This window comes from Diachasmimorpha longicaudata, chromosome 7 (assembly GCF_034640455.1).
Source record: "Diachasmimorpha longicaudata isolate KC_UGA_2023 chromosome 7, iyDiaLong2, whole genome shotgun sequence".
Lineage (NCBI taxonomy): Eukaryota > Metazoa > Arthropoda > Insecta > Hymenoptera > Braconidae > Diachasmimorpha > Diachasmimorpha longicaudata.
Window position 1 is genome coordinate 5693864 of NC_087231.1, and position 22272 is coordinate 5716135.

At 38.8% G+C, this 22272-nt stretch overlaps 2 protein-coding genes across 2 annotated transcripts in view; one reads left to right on the forward strand and one right to left on the reverse strand.

Annotated features, from left to right (window-relative positions):
* LOC135164245 (uncharacterized) overlaps positions 1–13494 on the reverse strand; it is a 56486-nt gene extending 42992 nt beyond the window's left edge. The window contains exon 1 of the mRNA XM_064124413.1: positions 12688–13494. The gene's annotated coding sequence lies outside the window, so the exon portion shown is untranslated. The remainder of the gene's footprint in view (positions 1–12687) is intronic.
* The window catches only part of LOC135164244 (85/88 kDa calcium-independent phospholipase A2), a 72590-nt gene that overhangs the window by 46531 nt on the left and 3787 nt on the right, over positions 1–22272 (forward strand). The window contains exon 4 of the mRNA XM_064124412.1: positions 22060–22135. The gene's annotated coding sequence lies outside the window, so the exon portion shown is untranslated. The remainder of the gene's footprint in view (positions 1–22059; positions 22136–22272) is intronic.

Consider the following 22272-nt stretch of genomic DNA (forward strand, 5'->3'; position numbering starts at 1 on the left):
GTAAAATTGAATTTTTATTCAATTTCCGAAGGCGTTATTCCAACGAACGGTAAATGAAAATAATAGATTTCATGATTGGGTCTACGGAGTATTTTCCGACGAATGTGGGTTCATAATCCGAGCCGCAGGCGAGGATTATAATCACATTCATCAGATTATACATTGTGAACAGTATGATGTAAAATATTCCATCTTCTGAGCCCGAAAATCAGGATCTAACAGAATGAAATCGCGATTTATTGAGCCCGTGGTAACATAGATCAGCTACTCCCCGTCATTTCACTAATTCATTCATTAAATTACCCTGTTAATGGATGATTTAATGAGAATGTATTTTTGTGATTTCAATTGGATCAAATATTTGGTAACCACTCCTTGATATTTGTCACGCAGAAAGCAATAATAATAGAATATGAAATTTAAAACCCAATTTGCAGTTTCATGACTGTGCGGTAAGAGACGAATTACGCGCCTCGCAATGTAAAATTCCGTGCGAAAAATCCTGGAGTCCAAATTTTCGAAGTCGTGTGATTATGGAAATCACTTGCGGGTCGTTTTCCAGCCGTCACACTCGTCAGAAAATCTTTACCGCACTTGTTGTGTAGTAAACTATTTTTTATGTCTTTGCATTCATGATCTAACTCAAGAATATCCCTTGATTGATCATAAACTCCGAGAAGACAGTCGTAAATCACGAGATCGTACCTCGTACTTGACCACCTAAAATTCACAATTTGCAAGATCGGACCTCGTAATTTACGAAAATAACGATAGGGCTAAAATAAAAAAAATTATTTGTTAAATTGAAATCGAATTCAAGTCGTTCGAATAAACAAATTCTCCATATGGATGTTTCCTTCGGTAAATTCGTTTTTTTGCAATCTCACATTACTTTTTTCGTCGTGCAGTTGTTCGCCACGATACATGTGATTAATATTAAGCCCTAAAATCAAAACATACTCGGCTACGGTACTTCACAGATAGCTTGCTAATGCCTCCTCTAGTTTTTTGTCATCATTCTATGATCCCAGTAAATATGCAACTTGCGTATTCTATATGCCGTTCAAGAAACAACCGTGAAAGGCAAACCGGTTCGATAACGACATATATCACTGGAGATGTCGATGAATCTTTCTCCGGTCAAAAGCTCATTTTTATTATTTATTCTCAGATTTCTTCTTGGTTTTCACTATTGCTCAACATCTCTCTATTAGAGAACGATAAATCTTTGGATTTTTTTTTAAATATTCCGCGTGAGATTTTGTAACGGAAAATCCTGGCGTCTTTAAAAGAAGAAATTAATCGTAATTTATCTCACCTCTGTCTATTGATATTTAATTACATTGAGTTATGGGCTGAAATTATTCACGATATGATATGCATAATTAGGGGCAAATAACTAAATTGTTTATCTCGAAGGAAAATCTGTACGTTAGATATGACAAATGTTTATTGAGACCCATTGAACTGTATCAGAGATATCTTCAAATTCGTCATATGGATGTACTGGGTTTTACCCATTGCCGATAGTCATTCTCGATAATCTCTAACATGCGTGAAACACTCACCGAATATACACAACCCACTCTCGCTGTTTGCGAAATATAAAAAGAAAAGTATCTCCAGTAAACGAAGAACAAGCGTCACAAATTCAAGCACTTGTAGTTTCGGTTCAAATTACAGATTTTTTCAATATTTCCTGGTGTCTTTTCAGGTAACATGTCTATTCAACACACGGACATTTCACCACAGAAAACATTTTCTACAATACCGTGTCTTGCTGATCGTTGACAAGCTAAATAATGCTGTTACATGTTTTCACCCATACAGAAAGATACAGAGTGTAAAAATTATATGAGTAAATTCGCCAAACATTGATATGGCTCTGTACCTTCAACATTTTTATGCAATGAGGTTTTCTGTTTGTTTCCTTATCATTCGAAAGTTTCATAGACAGTTTAAATGAAGTGCCTACACTTTGAAAGTGACATATTTTGCACGACATAAAATGTCCTCAAAATAATTATAAAATATACTTAATTCTTAAGTAGTGACAAAAAAATGTCAATCCCTTCCAGACTCCAAGATATTCATCAAAAACTGGTGAAAAGCCCGACGTAACCCGCTTTACCTCCTCGTTACTCATAGGAGAACATGAATGAAAAACCCGCGTACTTTTATCCCTCTCCAGGAATCATCAGCTACACTGTACCCCCCACTGTGTTACCTGTAAAAGGATTGAATCCAAAACAAATCGTAAAGAAAACGAGTCAGACAGCATGACCGTAATCGTACACAACTTAAGTCTCAATTACCACAAAATCAATAGTATATTACGACACAAGGCCAGAAAGTTGGATTTCCTGGCGTGCGTGATAGAGGGCCGAGGCGAAGCCGAGGCCCGCATAGCACGTACGCCAGTGAATCCGACTTCCTGGCCGTGTGTCGTATACTATTTTTCTTGCTCCCCACCCGAAAGTGCGGTAGACCATAAATATCTTAATATTTAATAAGTGGTAACACAATCAATGGGAGCCCGCCCGACTTTTGCAAAACCGAGGCGAAGCCGAGGTTTTGCTGGTCGGGGCGGGCGAAAAGTGAGAATTGCATTCAAAAAATTTCCTATAATTGCTGCAGAAAAAATGAAATCCAGAAAATGACTATTTATAAATATATATGATTTTTTCATTTATTTTGCTAATTATTCTCCTTATCACAATCACATCGAGAAATACTAAAAAAATATTAGTAAAATTGTCAGGCAATTTTACTAATATTTTTTTTTCTCATTTTTCTTTATGATATGTCTTTGTTACAATCTTATACGTAGTTCAGGGACTGAAAATTCTCTTGCAGATATTGGTTAAATTAATGCGCGTACATAATTTCAATGCCATTTTACATTCTTCAAACAATGGGAATATCATGTACTTCATGAGGTGCATCATGTACTTAACCAAATGTTCTCGTTTAGAACTTAAATTCATTGGAATTCAAGTAGAGTCGAACGAAACAATGACGTTAATCCATCAAATAATTACTGAATTAATATCAAATATTTTCAGGTTCGTGATGCATGTTAGTAAAACTAAATCATAAAATTAATTCTCAGAAAACTGAGGCTATATTCCAACAGAGAACCTGTCACATTTGTGTACAGTTCTCGCAACAGTCCTCGGGAAGACCGCACTTTCGGGTCGGGGAGCCAGAAAAAACATATGGGTAACGCGGGCCACAAAAGGCCTTGTTCCCGGAGCGAAATCGCGCCGGGAAGACCGCACTTTCGGGTCGGGGAGCCAGAAAAATAAATTACGAGCTGTGAATCCTGAATTATTTATCCATCGAGGTGATAAAATCTGGATGAAATGAACGAGTGGATAATTAATCTGTGAAAAATATTTCACCCGATTTGTACCACCATGATGAAAATTCCCATTGACAGGCGAGTGTCGATTCCTTTACACAATCAACATCTGTGAGTGTCTTTCGGAATTCAAGTTGTTATCGTAAACTACTTTTATAGCTCATTTAAAACTTTTCCCACTGGCATAATCGATTTAGCCTTTCGCCGACAGGTTTATCTATCCTCAGCAAAAGGAAAATCAGTTACACACGTTCTTTCTGATGTACAAGTTTTCGTACCAGAGGAAACTGTACATAACGCGAATGATTCTACCAGTCATTGAAGACAGGATTAAGTATAGTAGGATGAAATAGGCTCACTGGCTTGGATCGTATAATCCTGGTACCCTATGATTATGTGCCCTGTTGGTCTTATTCGCCAGATTGTACTGTGATCATAGAGTTATCGGAGCTTATCTACTGTCGATCGTATTCGTTGGCGCTTCCGTTAGGACAGATAAACCCTTATTATAATTTTTTTATTATAATTGTTTCAATGTTTTGTCCAGCATGAAATGGGTAGCATATTGGGGGGGTCCAAAGTCGAGGAGCGCGGACATACGAAACGTCGTGGATGCTGTCCGCAGCAGCACTCGCTGCCGGTTCTGGAGCTTGAGGAATTATTTGGCTCAACTCCTGACCAGATCCCCTCCACACTGGCTTTAATTTTTTTTTCTCGCATGCGGAGACAGCCCCAGTCGCGAAACGGCTCGTGTCACTCCCGCCATCGCAATCCGTTGAGATGTCACGTAGGCGCGCTATGATACTCGTGACACGTGCTCATTTCGCTGAATTTGGTACGTCACGGAGATGCTCGTCATCGCTACGCGCTTTACGTCATCGGAGAGGGGCTTCGATAGATAAGAATTTTTATTTATTGGTAAGAATGAATTTCTCCTTTTCTCTTGATTTTTTATCGTCCCGGGGACGATGTTGAATTTTAGGGGAAAATATCCTTTGGCGCCTAACGCCCAACGCAGCCGCGCCTTTATTCAATTATGGACTGTTAAATTTTTGAAAAAAAAAATAATGGAAGGTCTTTGGGGGATTCTTATCTTATCATTTTTAGTGGGTATAATGAATGTTGATTTTTTACATTTTTAAGGCAATGAAATGATCTTCCGTGATGATCGTGGGGGTTCGGGAAGATTTCATACGATGAGAACACAAATCGAAATTTTTGAAATTTTGTGATTCAGCCAATTAGGTTGTTGTCTTCAATAGTCGTGAAAAATAACTTCATGAAATAATTCTATTTTTATTTATTATTACACTGTAGTGTGGTCACTTTTTGGGATTCGTTTTGTCGCGAACTCATGGGACAAAATGTTATTGAGGAGAGGAGTTAAGTGTGTTTTATTCCTAAAACGGGAATAGTCATGTACCGGAATTCGGCATATTTTATTCAGGAATGAAGAATTATATTCTTGATTGGTAAATGAATGATCCTGCAGTAAATGTATTAATGTTTTATTTTTTATTCCTTTCATTCCATGAAATGAAATAATGCAATTTTTGTATTGACTGGTGACTCTATCAGTACGAGGATTGGGGTTTCCCTTTTTATAAATTTCTGCAGATGTCGATAAGGGGAGAGTAACGGAAATTATCGGAGAAATTCGTCAAGGGATGAAATAAAATATTTCAGATATTTCAGAAAAAAATGCGTGACATTCGTTTTTCACGTAACTCTCAATAACACATGTTTTTTAGCTGAAAAATTTGTCTGAACCCCTTCATTTGCGAAATAATTATCGCCTAATCTGCAAATTTATTCTCCAATTCCTCGAAGTGGCATTCCACCTTTGGACGTGTTTATTAAATTCAGATTATATCGCAAATCAAAGGTTTAGGTGAATTTTTCTCAAAACCTGTTTGTTGAGAATTTCATGAGCCAAAACATGAGATTTATTGACATTTTTTTTATAGAACAATATAGTTACGAGATGAGAATTGAACAGATTTATAATTATCGCTTCCACGGGTTCCAATACGATTCGACCCAGATCAGTTATTTTCCCAAAGAATTTTCACTCAGAAAAAATCTGCTATTGTTTTTCATCAAATTTTACTCCTTCGCGAATAATCTCATGGCTGTTTCGTACTTTATGCGAAGGTTACTTTAAAAATTTACTGAACGTTATGGTATCTTCCCTTCCCTTCTCACAGAAAACGCCGGAAAACGATTCTTACTACCAAATATTCTTCTCCTATCAGATACAAGCAATTTGATTATATGCAAATTCACATTAGTCTGGAAAGTTTCACATTCTATACTCAGTGCACGTGAGCTGAGAGATAAAAAAATCCAGATACTTACAGTGGGCCATCGAGACAACGATAAGTGCCATCGATATCAAACCGATTTTACAGCCGAGATGAAAGTCCAGGAAATGTGAGTAGCCGTGGTTGTCCGGTCAGACACTTTCAATCGATCTTTCTTTCAATATCTACCCGGAATGCTCTTGAAGGGAATGAGAATCATCTCAATAGATCAGTTAAATTTTTAGGTCAATTGCAATCAGAATCAATGATTACAGCTTTACGAGGAAAATGAATAAACAGTTGGCGCCAGCAACTTCTTGGAAATAATTGGAACAGCAACAGTTATGCTCTGACATTTGTCTGCGTTTCAATTTCAAATCGTACTTTCCAAAAAGTAAATGGCCTCTTCAAATAACTGTAACGTTCAATGTTTTCCCCAATTTTTCCTTTTCTCTCTTTTTATTCACCTCGTGAGGAATGTTGCTGTAATAAATAGTCATCGACGGAGAAATCGGTACTTTTCGCTTTTATGTTGGACACTCCACAAATCACGTTAATACCAGGGAACATGCTGCTAAAGCCCGAAATTCCAGAAAAAAATACAGTCAAAACAAAATTCTTAATTTTTGCAATTATTATATGTCCCTGACGAATATTTTTATGGCCTCATCAGCCATCAGGAAAAATTGAACGAGCCTAACTTGAGAGAAATAGCAAAGATGAATATCTCATTATCATAATTTGTTATTTTAAATTCTAAAGATGAATTTCCAACATTTTTTAGACTCATTTGCATGTTGTAGGGGTACAAGGAGGAGCCCCATAATGAAGTTAGCGCTTAATTCAACTTTAACATCAAAAATTTTTGAATCTGAACTCAGTATTCGACCCCCTGCCTCTCTCCCCACCCTTTCACACGTTCACCAATACTTTCGGAACGACTTAATCCAAGACTTTGGGTAAAGACCCAGCAGATCCCGAAGAGACAACGATTAACCGCTGGTTATAGTGGGCGGACGGAAGGTCGTTGGTAGCAGTCGCTTAACCAGGTCGATTAGCCACAGATCGTTTTTTTTTTCAACGCCGAGAAATCCACTTCAGTGTGATACTCATTCCTCCTCTTCTCATCCTTCCCTCTTTTCAAAACGCCCGCCAGGGACAGACTCTTGGTGTTCGTGTACCTGTCCGCATACTCTTCTGGGTGTTCGCCGTTTGAGCCTCTGATTTGAGGTGTCAGAGCAATCTTTCTCACACTTGCGTGAGCTCTCGTGTGTCTAAAATCGTTATTCAGGAGGACGATTGCTAATTGAAGTGAGAATAGATTTCGGAAGACTCTCGTGCTCTCCTTAAAAAAAATATTTGTTCTTGTGGCGGAGGATTAACAGAGACCTGACTATTTTTCACATGAAAACCAATTTTCTGGTAAAATCTTATCAACATCTTTTCCAATAAAAGTACATTGATGTTAATTATCATTCCCCGGAGGCAAGTGAAGGTATTCGTAACATCACAGTCATTGCACATAAAATAGGTAGAAAGTAGAAGGAATTTATTTATTCATCTTCAAGAGGAACTTGAAATCGTCACCTTTTTTTGGGCGGAGACTGGTGAAACCATCGCTACAAAATGTATCAGGTTAATTTAAGTCAAGTTGGTGTCGACTATTTGGGTCAAGCTGGTGTCAAGGTTTTTTTTTTCAGCGTGAACCAATTCGTTGATTACACCTGAATCAAGTAGAGAGCGTCTTGAGTGATATATTCTTCAAACAGTCAACCGTTCTGCTCACTGAAAGTCTGAAAACCGGATGAGCAGCAGTCACACTAGATCAAGAAGGTGGACATTAAATTCAAGCTGAGAACTACTTGAATCATCACCTTTTTTGGGTGGAGACTCAATTCTGGCTCGTGCAGGAGCATTGAAACGTCGTTATGCTCATGATTTCACCCTAGCCCATATCCATGGACTCTTGGTGAGGACACCGCCGATTGGGGATGTTCGTCTCATAAGTAAAGTACCCTCTAACATTGGCAATGCTTTGCTTTTGGTTATTCAGTTCTCGGGGAAAAATGAATAATGTATTATCAGAGAAGATTAAAATCAGGATAGCAAGAATCAACGGAAGATGAACATGCGGTGGAAGATTTAGAGTCCATGGGAGATAAAGGCCGCGATGGTTATTCGAATGTCGTTATCAAAGATATATTAACCACCAAATAGGACACGAGGGATTAACCACGCCCTAATCCCGAATTACGAGCACCTTGACATCCAGAACAAAACGGATTTTTTATAACCTCCTGGGTTAATCAATGGAGAATTCATCTCATTGGTCACAATGAAACACGAAGTTATTGAAAAAAATGGGAAATTATGTCCAAGAATGTGAGGAAGTAGTGAAGGGGAGTTGACGCCTCTTCGCGGTTGTGGAAGTAATGAAGAATTACAGTATGATGGCCGGGCGTGGTTCAGAACTGGTTTTCAATCTGTTGGAGCCACCGGAGAGATATAAACGTACGTGTATAACGTCCATGTGACGCTGTACAAAATTGCAATACTAATGAACGAAGTGGAAGTCATTATCTGACAACTGCACCTAATTTTCTCTGTCGGATTATTCGGACAGTTTGAAATTTCGCTGTTGCATCATGGATTTTCAACCATTTCTGGTATTATCAGAAGTGGCTGGGTATTGTTTTTCCTGGGGGCGGGAATCGTAAAGCCTTAACAGTAAAAATTAATGACTGAACCACAATTTTCCACAGTGAGAATTATTGAATAATTTGTTTTGTTCGTTCTATTTTTATTTTTAGAATTTAATAGTGTGCTTTACCATTTTTCTTTAACGACTATTATGCGATAGATATTTATTTTCACAAAAGTGTATTTGGAAGTTATATATCGTGTATTTTATATATTTATATTTAATTATATATTTTCACGGCGAATGTCTGGTGCTCGGGTGGCCTATGTTTGTCGAGTCACGGCGAAGATTGACATGTTTATGAGCACTACCCAAAACTAGCCAATTATCAGGATGAGAATTGTGAGCTATGCGTTGACCACCATTCAAGATCTGACCCGATCGCCAGCTGTGAATGGCCCCGTCAGACCCAGTCTTGGGTCATACTTGAGCTATTCGTCATTCCGTAAACTAATCACTACAGCCGGAGAATTTAAGGTGAGACGAATTCCCTGTATCTAGGTATTTTTTAACACTGCGCTTTCTCCTGCAATTATTATTTTTTATTCCATCCATAGAACTAGTTCATTGACTCAACGATGCATTATGGTAGAAAACACTTTGGACGTAGATAATTACTGCGATTTTTCCTACAATTTTTCTGTAACGGAGAATAATTTTCATCCAAATCATTTGGTAAAAATCATCTGTGCAACTTTCCTCTCACAACAAACATTCACCCTCGCTGAGAATTCCTGTGGAGTTCCCCAAGCGATAAAAAACTTCTTGAAAGTCTAGAATTATTCATGTTAGTCAGAATTTTACATGACGAAAAAATCAGTTAGATCGGACTTGAATCCACTAATTCTATTTGAATGATAATTTTGTTTGTGTCACATTCTCCGTACTCCCTGTATAATTTGAATAGAATCCTCCCATTCAGACAATTCAGATGGAAATTCTCCCGTGTCACCGACGTAGTTATTGACTCTCCCCTTTAAATCCCTAGAGTACACGAAAAATTTGAATAGAATTTCATGGTGGGGGGGATTTAAAGAATGAACCAGCGGCTTGCACTTCAACTCTACCCGCTGTAGATTTTTTTTCTCCTTCTTATTGCATTAGCGAGATATCACTAACGAACAAATAACTAAGAGATGAATCCTTTCGGAAGTGTTCAAGTATCCGGCGTTGTTTCATTATTGTTCACATTGAATTCGCAGTACATCTATCCTTCAATGAGCAATGGGGATCACTGAGCTACTAACATTTACAAGGCACCATAAAATGTCTAAAAGATATTATGGGTGGAAATTATACTACGCGAATAAATCATGGAAGTTGTATATTTAATTGACAGTGAATCATCATTAGAATAAATTTTGCCCCGTTGCGATAATTTCCTTTCCTAAATTGGCAGGTATCACTGACTACTAGAAAGGTGGAATAACTGCATAACTAAGGCATCAAACTCTAAAAAAACTACGTAATCAGATACATACTGAGTCGATTGATAGACATATAATCCATCGATACTTAATGCCAATTTCCAAAGACTGTGGGTGATAGATCATCATCATTGCCATCATTTCCAACACAATCGTTGACACCTGGCTATCATTAGTCTCTCGCTGATCAGTTCGTAACTGCTGATCTGGATAGACCAGACCGAACGAAGTCTCTCAATCCGTCCACCCAATAAATCATCTTCGTCATTCAAATTGATGCTCCAAGTGATAATACCAGTCGTTACAAAGAAACAAGTCCACGGAAGTGCATCTTAAGTGTCCACAGTGATTAGCATTCATCTCGTATTCAATTTTAATCCGCAATAAAAATAAAACGTAATAAGAAAAGAATGGCCAAGTTCAAGTGTCAATGACACGTTACTCGAGACATAATTCTTGTGTGCTGGGATAAACGCGACCAAGTGAACTCGTGGAGATACAAAATGTCTTCTGAGAATATCATGCATGGACTGTGGCTTTTTGTATTAAAATCTGTATGATTATGAAAAAAATGGAAATTGTTGGAATTCTTTACAGATAGAAATGGGGGGATTTCCTGTTCTAGTTCGATATCAAAACGAGGTAATATAGAGGCTTTAAACTGAGCTAAGGTCTTTCTAGATGGTTCACATTGATTGATTGCTCGTATTGTTTTTACGAGCGATTAATTTTTGGAACTAGAAAGAAGACAGGGGCAGAGGCAAATTTTTGTCACAATTACCCGAAGACTTTCAGCTCAATATAATATTATTGTTATATTATATTACGGTTTACAGGACTATCAGGATATGATTTAACATTAAATTCCAGTAAAAGTGAAAATGAATACCATAAAACGTCAAAAATCACAGTTTCGAAAATTAGCACCACAAAATTAAATTTAAATCCCTAAAAAAGGAAATCGAATTTAGAAAAATCCCAGATTCATAAAATAATGTTATTTCATTTAATTTAATTTGAATAATATTATGCGTTGGATTTTGAAGTTTGAGATGGGAGTAAGCCCAAGTCACCATGGCGGAACTGATCGCTGATAAAAAACCGTAACATTCTAATTTAAAAAAAGGAACTAACAAGCCCAGTTGAGGAGGAAAAATTGAGTTGAATGAAGGTGGTCACGCGTGTGAAAGTCTCAAGAAAATAGTTGTGATGTGTATCCACCCTTGGCATAAAATGGCTGGTACACCTTCGTGAGGAGTTAAATAGAGTCACGCCGATTTGCAGCAGGTTCTTGCTGGTGGCAATGCAGGCAAAGGTAGGTGGGGATAGGGAGTGATAAGTAATGTACCCTATCTTCAAACACTCGGAAATATTGAAGATAATATAATCTGGACGCCATAATTATACCACAGTCAAGTGCGTTAATTACCCTGAAGAGTACACTCCCTGAAGTATATCTTTTTTTATACTGATCGAAAGAAGAGGGAGAGCATTGATGTATAAGTGTTCAATTAAACCGCGATGATCGAAATATGCGCAAATGTTGGAGATTTGACACGAGATATAATTAGTCTCAAGAACTCAATTAACCGTGACATGAAAATCAACATTTGTTTCTTTAATTAAGTTATGAAAATTACTTGTATATATCATATCTTGGAGATGGAAGATATTTCCACTGATTTTTCTCACACCTGGCCGCAATATTGAGGCATTTATCTCACGTGCTTTCCCCCCTAGGATGAAAGGTTCTGCGTATTAATTTTCCCGAGATTAAAAGTACAGCTTTAAAAAAATTCACGGAATTCACCGTAAAAATATTTCCTTAATATCCGAAAGAAATATTGTCTTCCAAAAATTTTCCAAGGTATTAGCTGTCGCAAACCTATCGAAGTGAAAACAATTATTTATTTCGCAAACTTTAAAACCTCTATAACCACCAATGAGCGAAGCGAATAGTTACGATGAGCAAGCGATCCAGAGGATTAAACGGTTATAAAAGTCGACCGAGAGGGAGATTTTAACTTTACGATCGTTTTCCTTCGCCCTCCCGTTAGACTCCCACCGACGTACGCGATTAATTGTTATATTTTACAGCTTGTTGTTGAAATTTACTGGTCACTTTAGCAGGAGTTGATGATTGATCCTGAAATAATTAGCCAGAAATTCCTAATCCCACGATTTTCATTAATTCCCACATGCCCTTCTACTGAAATAATCTATCGACTGTACATGCGCGCGCTCAAGTATTTTATTTATATTTATTTAGGCATCTTGGATCACTTATGATCAGGTAACGTGAGAGGGTAGAGGCATGACTCGAACTAATAACCGCTGACTGTAATAACTATTCTGGATTCCTGTACTTAATGGACAGCAACACCATTGCAGACGTATAGGAGCTTTACCATGAGATCATCTATATCTTCCCGTTTAAAACTGGTACTAGACATTTGATTTCTCATTTTTTATCCCCACCTGTTTACCAGTACTATCACCTTTTATTTTTATACACGATGAATTCCTGTTGCGTTGGACCATTTCTGAGAATTATGAGGTGTCTCAATTAGGTAATTTAAATCCCCCTCCCCCACACTATTGGCCATCGTTAACACGTGTAAAATCGTTAGCAGGTGGAGCATTTTGTTCTAACGGTTGATTCTGAACCTTGGCCTACGCTCAGACGATAGAATCCAATCAATTCAACGAAAACTTTCTGAGAAGAGAAATAGCTTCTCGTTTCTTAATAGATCCTAGAAGAATTTTTTTCATTGGTTTTTAATTTTGATAAAAAGAGAGATGCAACTTGATAATAACGATTTTCTCAATGGCTATCCTTGGATATATTGAATTCAAACCCCTTATTACTTATTGAAATATACTAGATTATACCTGCACAATATTTTTCCACTGATAATCTTCGTCAGCGAGCCGAGTGATACCTCTGCTAATGATAACTTATACCGTATCACTAGAATTATTACACACATTTATTTTATCCAATCATAATCCCTTCAGCTCGGTATTTTCATCGTTTCACAGACACCCACGTTATTCTCTCCACTCGCTAGTTTCACCAAATACATAATTATTAAATGTACAGGGTAACACAGATTCTTCAATACACAATTGCAAAATTGAGAGGTCCGTACTGAGATTACCGGGGCAACGGAATCGTCCGATATAACACTGAACCTATATCTGGCAATTGATACTACGAAATCAACCTCATGAAAACGTAGTAAATCACTATTTGCGAACTTAAAAACTGACACGTGCCTTATCGACCAATAAAAACTGACGAGTGGTCGTAATATTCCCAAGTGAGAAATTACAATTGTTCTTCCCTCACAACTCAAGTAGGTGATTATGTCATTTTCATAATTAATCAAGTACTTCAATATTCAATCCACAACACCGTTGAACCACACGTGAATGACGAGGTTTTTTTTTACAAAAGTCTCGTCAACTTTTGATGCTGACGAATTACGAAACAAATGGGAGGAGAAAAAAATCGTAATGTGATTAGAATATATGGTCTTATCAACGTGAGTGTGTACGGGGTACTGAACTGCGGTTTCTCCGCTCCTTGACGACTACTTTTGCCCCGTTTCAGTGTTCCCTGGTTACACCGCCCAGTGAAACATGTATACGTATAAAACTGTGCATGTACGACTTCACAAGTTATAGGTGGAGGGACAGGTGCCCCTGCTTCTGTCGGTTGCGATTTAGCTGACTGACTTAACTACATGAACGTAAGAGCAATCCAAGCCCTCTCTCAGTGGATTATTTTCAAGTGAGTGAGAGCGAGAGCGACAGAGAAAGAGAGAGAGAGAGAGAAAAAAAGAGAGATAGATAGAGAGAACGATATCGATAGCTCGCTCACTCACGTTCACGAAAGGATCTTACTCATCCCAATGGGGATCCTCTCACGTACGCGTCGCCCAATGATTTATTCGATTGAATTTTAAGCGGACCACCGAGACACTCGCCGCCATCTAAAAATCCCCCCTCCCCCCTATCCTCGCCCCTCCACCCGCAATCACTTTTCGGAATATTTTTTTGTACTTATTCAAATCGAGCATAAACGTCAGGGAGAAGCAGCTTTTTCCCGCTTAACCAGTTTTTTATTTCAATACTTATTGACTTAATTCGGTAAAAAAATTAATTGCATTGAATTATTTTTATTTATACATCGCTTCAATGTTTTTGGATGATTTCTTTTCGTTTTGTCCTATTATTATAATGATAGTGATTATTGCGTCATATATTAATTACGGAATTCTTTGAAATCACTGATACGTATGAAGAATAGACTGAAAATTCAAGTGGGCGTTTACGAAACAGAGAATTAATTTCTACCTTGTCAGCCGCCACATTTTTTATAGAATGAAACACCCGCACAAATCCTTCTATTATTCAGTCTCTCTTGCTTCCATGGTGTGTATGGATTGTAACAATTGGTGATTGTAGCGAGATTTGTGGTGATATATCAATGCGTCAAACGGTGTGCCATGCAGAACTTTCAATTACATTGTTAGAGATGCCGGAGGGCAATCGGCATTGTCAGATGTTAGCGCAGACACGACACAAGCTGTACAATGACGTGCCATACATTATGCATTTTGCCGAACAAAATCGAGGGAACTTGTACAACTCTATCACAAAATTATACAGAAATACAATTTTATTTTTCAAGTTTTCACGAAATTTCTTGCTGGTCATGTTTTGATCCGCCTACACTGATAAAAAGAAATTTTGTTATCTGAAACGTATTTACTTGGTACAAGTAGTTTTCGTCAATCGGTTAATTCTTCTAGGCATTTTGGCATCATGCGATTCAAGAAAGATCTTATCAACTCAAATTTTATGGGTAACAAAATCATAATCGTCATCTAATACTCCGACAAATAAATTCATGAGATCTATGTGCGATAGCACGGTTGATAACTATCTGACGAAAATTATGCATTGAGTCAAAACAAATTGAGATAACGTGATGGATGAAGGAGCAAAAAAAAGTCCAGTTAACATGCGTATGGAGTTCACCATGAACATAAGCAATGTTTTTTTCATTCATATTCACGCTCCTGCTTTCTCCAGTGTAATTGCTGGTAATAAAGGTGATTTATCGGTATAAAACCGGGTATTTTGTATTGCAATGTCGGCAATGTGGTGTTCAACGCCTACGTAGAAACACGCAGATGTACACGTCTACACGAAACGTCTGTCGCGGTTTCAAGTGTTTCACACTTCACGGTATATGTAATTTAGTTTGCAGATTATTTCGAAGTTGCACTTGTGTATGTTTCCCCGTATTTATCATGATAACAGGAAGATCAGATGAGAATTGTTGTCTCTTTACTACTTCATCTGGTCTGATACTAGTCCCAATATCTATCTTCAGTCCATCATTCTCTCACCATTTTGGGAATCAGTTGCTAATAAATTATAATTAGTTCCTTTTATGGTAATAATAAAACTCATTGTTTTCATTTTTTCAATGCCTGATGGAGAAGTTGATTGGACTCATCAAATGTAAATAATCAACAAAGACTATAAGAGTTAATGCAGCCCTTGTCAATCATCTTTTTATTGGGCAGATTATTTCTATTATAAAACTATTCTTTCGCACCACTTCAGTCCCTTCTCATTTCTTTACACCTAACGTGCGAGAGTTGTAACGTGATGGTATCAAAAGGTCGCCCAGGGCGTTCCGGGAGGATCGTCTACCACCCGTTGTTCATCTCGAAAAACATTCCGAGCTAAAACAAATTTAATATCCTGCGAAAAATTGATGAGCTGTGAATAATCGTACGCGAATCATTAGGACTATCATTCTGGATTCATAGTAATTAATGAGGAATCCTCAAGATCAGACGTATCTCTTCATACGGATGAGAAACTTTCAAATCTTCAGTAGATGTTTCGAAATATTTTTAAATGTTATTCATTCCATTCAAAAGACTTTCGAATTAGCAATAAGTTTGATTTTGGTCGGGAATTCCCGTTGAGCAAATTGCAATAATATTGTACTCAATGGAAAATAAATAAATCAAAGGATCTCTCCTAATTCAAAGTCAATAGTAGACAATAGCAAAGCATCAAATGGTACATTGAATATTCTTGTTTCATGATGTGTTACGCTATTGTCCCTTCAACTAGGCTCATCATTCAGCAAAGATGAATCACTTTTCTTGACTGTTTCCATCAGGAAATACAACTGGAAAGCTTTGAAAGTCAATTTCCGTCATCGGCACTATAAGTTCTCGTACATCATCGATTTGCCTCAACCTTTTTCCTTTCGCCAGTGTTCAGGTGATTGACAGGAACATACCCTTTGAATAATTCATTCTCCACCTTTCACTGAACATATTTCATTCTAGGAATTAAAAATACTATCACCCTCGTAGCTCACCTCGTTACCATCGTTAGTGATTTATTAATCAATTTTTTTTCGAATAGAGAACAGGAATAGTGACAATTTCAGCGCGATGCAATAAAAAATTGAACAAGTTCTTCGATCAAATATTAATACGAGGCAGTTGATGTTTTTTATCGTCGAGTAATTTTTTTACCGTCATGAGAATCAGTGGTGGACTCCAAACAATCCGGTTCAATGATCCACAAAACCGCAATAAGTGCTCTTCTGTCTCATGCTCACATAATTATCCCAGTTCTTGCGCACTATACATTCAATATCACATGGAAGGAATAAAGTGAATTGAAAATCCAAGGGATTTTGAACCTCTTGCGGAAATATGGCAGAATCTTTACGTTTTTTGTGTGATATTTTTTGTGAATTTTTTACATAGGAAATTCTAATTTTTTATTTTCCCAGCAGTTGCAGCGATAGATCCTCAACCCAGTAACTTTAATCCGATTGATTAACATAAAATTTGAGAATCAGAGTGAAGAATCTAGAATAATTTTGAGGGTACTGATTTTAATCGAAGGAAAAGCGTCAGTAAGCCAGTGAACCCACTTCAGTTTACTCGGATTCATCACTTCGAGGGTCTATGCAAATTAAAAGGCCAATATACATGAGTATCAAAGGCACCGCTTCAAAAAGGGTCTCCTTTGATGATGTGAGAATTGGATAAAGTAGGAGTCTCAGACTCTTTCAAAGATTTTCCTTACCATTGAACTGAGAAAAACTATGTTCATTTCTCGCTTAATTACAGTTAATGCCATTCATCAATTTTTCAATTTATTTATTCGTTATTAAGAGACTAACGGTAAATAATAAATTCATTCAGATGTAGGTTTTACCGTAAAAATCTATAAGATTAAGTTAATTCCTTGAAAAATACTTGAAAATTCTCCATATTTATGGATTAATAATGCCTTGGTCAAGAAGAATGTAGGATTGAAGTCATCACACTCCCCAAAAAATGAAATTCTTAGGTTGAAGTGTTAATCCTTCATTTCGAAAGCTGAAATTATCATATTTGATCATACTCGTCCCATTACTCCGTCGATATTGGATTGTGAAATTCTCGATTTTTTTTTGTATTTTTAATACACTTGACTGCGAATCATAGCCGTATTTTAGCGACCCGAGTCGAAAAATTTCGTCTTAGGTCAATCGAGTGCCTTGAACTGGCGGGTGTAGATGTTTTTTCCTACTCTAGTCGGTATGTAGTCGATTTGGCACAGAAATTAAAAAAAAATTATCTATCTAGTAACCAATTATTCACCAGTCAATGTTCAAAGGTCGCAATACCATTGAAATTTAAGCGAACGGAAAATTCTAAAGATTGTTTGAATTTTCAAACTATTTCATCATTTTTATTACCATGTGGATCTCACAATTAGAATTTCATTGAAAACTTCAGAATACAATTAGTTTGCCAGTGAAAAATGGATTTTAACTTCCCAGGAATGACTGACTCTGTGACATAGAATAGTTGACCTTCCATTCCAACGATTCGGTAATTGCCCTCCGACGACTCAAGTGGATGGACCCAGACAATTTTCTTAATAATTCGCGAGCCACCCGGAATATTCAAATAGACCAATAGTTTGCGGGTTTAAATAGCGTAATTAATACATGTCATAGTGCCAAGTAACAAATTCTCTGGATGATATCAAGAAAATGAGGTCATCCATACCCTGAAATACTCTGAATACTTTGCGAATAAAATGTGAACATTAGAAATAAAGACAAACAGAAGTCCCCTTTACCGGCTGCTACAATATTGATAGTATTACACTGTTGCCGTTGATAACATAAATTTCAGATAACTATCTCGATAATCATCCGCCGATTCAATTAGAACCCAGGGAAAACAGATTACCGAGACATCTAGACGGCATTCATGAAACCTTCATGTGCCTTCTCTCCTTCACGAATTATCAGTCAAAAATTCGTATGTAGATAGCCAACAAGTGATTTCTTTTCGGAAAATGAACTGATTTTATCGTTTGTAGAAGGTTTGCACCCGTTTATGCTGATCTTACAATGTTCTGTTACTTTCTCTTTATTTTTAAATAAATAATTGAATATTCAAGATGAGTTTGACCGACAGATTAGTACTTCGTGGTAATGCCTTACCAACAGGCATGTTCACCATCGTAGTTCATGCGCCGCCGTTACGAAAGCCTACTCCGAAAAGTCATCACCCCTATAACCTCTGTTTAGACTATTTATTTAAAAATAAATGTGAAACTAACGAAAAATTTTAAGCTCGGCACAAAAGGGTACAAACCTAGCACAAACGGCAGAATCAGTTCATTATACAAGAAGCAATCACCGGTCGGCTATCCATACACGAATCCAAAGAGGATAGACCAAAGTAGAGGCTCAGTTCGGGGGGTTAGACTGACGCCAGTTTCTCCACATTACCGACACGATTTCACCCCCGAGGAGACGGGGCGCCACGAGTACTACTGACGTGAATAACCCAGTGTGAGTGACATAGGAAGAGAGAGGGGGAAAGATATTTCTCTCTCGCTCATTGGCAATTTCATCGAAGTCTTTCAGGGGGGGCAGGGCGGTTCGCGTTTTTCTCGGCTCCTGGGCCTCCTAGAGCGAAATGGGCCCGGATTTGGGCTCATACCGTTTTTCGCCCATATCTTTGGAAATATCATAGCTAGGACAATTTGGCTGGCGCCATTGGATTCGTGAGACGATTTCCGATTTTTCTAGGGGTCCGGGAATTTTCTAAAGTCGATTTTTCTAGTTTTTCGCGTTTTTCTCGGCTCCGGGGCCTCCTAGAGCGAAATGGGCCCGGATTTGGGCTCATACCGTTTTTCGCCCATATCTTTGGAAATATCATAGCTAGGACAATTTGGCTGGCGCCATTGGATTCGTGAGACGATTTCCGATTTTTCTAGGGGTCCGGGAATTTTCTAAAGTCGATTTTTCTAGTTTTTCGCGTTTTTCTCGGCTCCGGGGCCTCCTAGAGCGAAATGGGCCCGGATTTGGGCTCATACCGTTTTTCGCCCATATCTTTGGAAATATCATAGCTAGGACAATTTGGCTGGCGCCATTGGATTCGTGAGACGATTTCCGATTTTTCTAGGGGTCCGGGAATTTTCTAAAGTCGATTTTTCTAGTTTTTCGCGTTTTTCTCGGCTCCGGGGCCTCCTAGAGCGAAATGGGCCCGGATTTGGGCTCATACCGTTTTTCGCCCATATCTTTGGAAATATCATAGCTAGGACAATTTGGCTGGCGCCATTGGATTCGTGAGACGATTTCCGATTTTTCTAGGGGTCCGGGAATTTTCTAAAGTCGATTTTTCTAGTTTTTCGCGTTTTTCTCGGCTCCGGGGCCTCCTAGAGCGAAATGGGCCCGGATTTGGGCTCATACCGTTTTTCGCCCATATCTTTGGAAATATCATAGCTAGGACAATTTGGCTGGCGCCATTGGATTCGTGAGACGATTTCCGATTTTTCTAGGGGTCCGGGAATTTTCTAAAGTCGATTTTTCTAGTTTTTCGCGTTTTTCTCGGCTCCGGGGCCTCCTAGAGCGAAATGGGCCCGGATTTGGGCTCATACCGTTTTTCGCCCATATCTTTGGAAATATCATAGCTAGGACAATTTGGCTGGCGCCATTGGATTCGTGAGACGATTTCCGATTTTTCTAGGGGTCCGGGAATTTTCTAAAGTCGATTTTTCTAGTTTTTCGCGTTTTTCTCGGCTCCGGGGCCTCCTAGAGCGAAATGGGCCCGGATTTGGGCTCATACCGTTTTTCGCCCATATCTTTGGAAATATCATAGCTAGGACAATTTGGCTGGCGCCATTGGATTCGTGAGACGATTTCCGATTTTTCTAGGGGTCCGGGAATTTTCTAAAGTCGATTTTTCTAGTTTTTCGCGTTTTTCTCGGCTCCTGGGCCTCCTAGAGCGAAATGGGCCCGGATTTGGGCTCATACCGTTTTTCGCCCATATCTTTGGAAATATCATAGCTAGGACAATTTGGCTGGCGCCATTGGATTCGTGAGACGATTTCCGATTTTTCTAGGGGTCCGGGAATTTTCTAAAGTCGATTTTTCTAGTTTTTCGCGTTTTTCTCGGCTCCGGGGCCTCCTAGAGCGAAATGGGCCCGGATTTGGGCTCATACCGTTTTTCGCCCATATCTTTGGAAATATCATAGCTAGGACAATTTGGCTGGCACCATTGGATTCGTGAGACGATTTCCGATTTTTCTAGGGGTCCGGGAATTTTCTAAAGTCGATTTTTCTAGTTTTTCGCGTTTTTCTCGGCTCCTGGGCCTCCTAGAGCGAAATGGGCCCGGATTTGGGCTCATACCGTTTTTCGCCCATATCTTTGGAAATATCATAGCTAGGACAATTTGGCTGGCACCATTGGATTCGTGAGACGATTTCCGATTTTTCTAGGGGTCCGGGAATTTTCTAAAGTCGATTTTTCTAGTTTTTCGCGTTTTTCTCGGCTCCTGGGCCTCCTAGAGCGAAATGGGCCCGGATTTGGGCTCATACCGTTTTTCGCCCATATCTTTGGAAATATCATAGCTAGGACAATTTGGCTGGCACCATTGGATTCGTGAGACGATTTCCGATTTTTCTAGGGGTCCGGGAATTTTCTAAAGTCGATTTTTCTAGTTTTTCGCGTTTTTCTCGGCTCCGGGGCCTCCTAGAGCGAAATGGGCCCGGATTTGGGCTCATACCGTTTTTCGCCCATATCTTTGGAAATATCATAGCTAGGACAATTTGGCTGGCGCCATTGGATTCGTGAGACGATTTCCGATTTTTCTAGGGGTCCGGGAATTTTCTAAAGTCGATTTTTCTAGTTTTTCGCGTTTTTCTCGGCTCCTGGGCCTCCTAGAGCGAAATGGGCCCGGATTTGGGCTCATACCGTTTTTCGCCCATATCTTTGGAAATATCATAGCTAGGACAATTTGGCTGGCACCATTGGATTCGTGAGACGATTTCCGATTTTTCTAGGGGTTCGGGAATTTTCTAAAGTCGATTTTTCTAGTTTTTCGCGTTTTTCTCGGCTCCGGGGCCTCCTAGAGCGAAATGGGCCCGGATTTGGGCTCATACCGTTTTTCGCCCATATCTTTGGAAATATCATAGCTAGGGCAATTTGGCTGGCACCCTTGGATTCGTGAGACGATTTCCGATTTTTCTAGGGGTCCGGGAATTTTCTAAAGTCGATTTTTCTAGTTTTTCGCGTTTTTCTCGGCTCCTGGGCCTCCTAGAGCGAAATGGGCCCGGATTTGGGCTCATACCGTTTTTCGCCCATATCTTTGGAAATATCATAGCTAGGACAATTTGGCTGGCGCCATTGGATTCGTGGTAGGATCGAACTCGAGTCCACAGCATGCGATTTGAGGACGCTCGCTGTGCGCCAATATAGCAATTAAAATATTGTATTTAGCTCTTGGTACATGCTTAACTAACTGGCCAGGTGAAAATATTTCTCTCCTGACCGGGAAAAATAGATCTTTTAAATTAATTTTTGTAAACCTAAAAACGACATATTATGGCTGAAAAATCATAAAGAAACATTTCAAAGGCGCAGAAACCTATATCTCCACTCTCGACTTGTCCCCGTGGCAGCGGGACTGCTACTGAGGCGTTACCGGCTTGGCCGATATGCTGATACCCCAGTAGGATTCGTGGCGCCCCGTCTCTTCGGGGGTGAAATCATGTCGGTAATGTGGAGAAACTGGCGTCAGTCAAACCCCCAGAACTGAGCCTCTACTTTGGTCTATCCTCTTTGCACGAATCTGTCAAAATGAAAAAACATCTCTTACCTGAAACTTCGTGAATCCTGTACTGAACACTTTACGATCCAGGTGAAGTCATCCTTCTCCAATACAGAAGACAAACTCCTCAAACGGCTCAAGAATCTCTGGACAAACCAAAATTAAGGTACCCAAAACTCTTTAACTCTGGTCGACAACACTGTCAACCAGAGTTCATGATCTAATCTTGAAATACATATTTCATATCCATCGAGTTTTACGTTGTTGCACTTAACGTCAAAGGTTGTATGCAAAAATCAATGA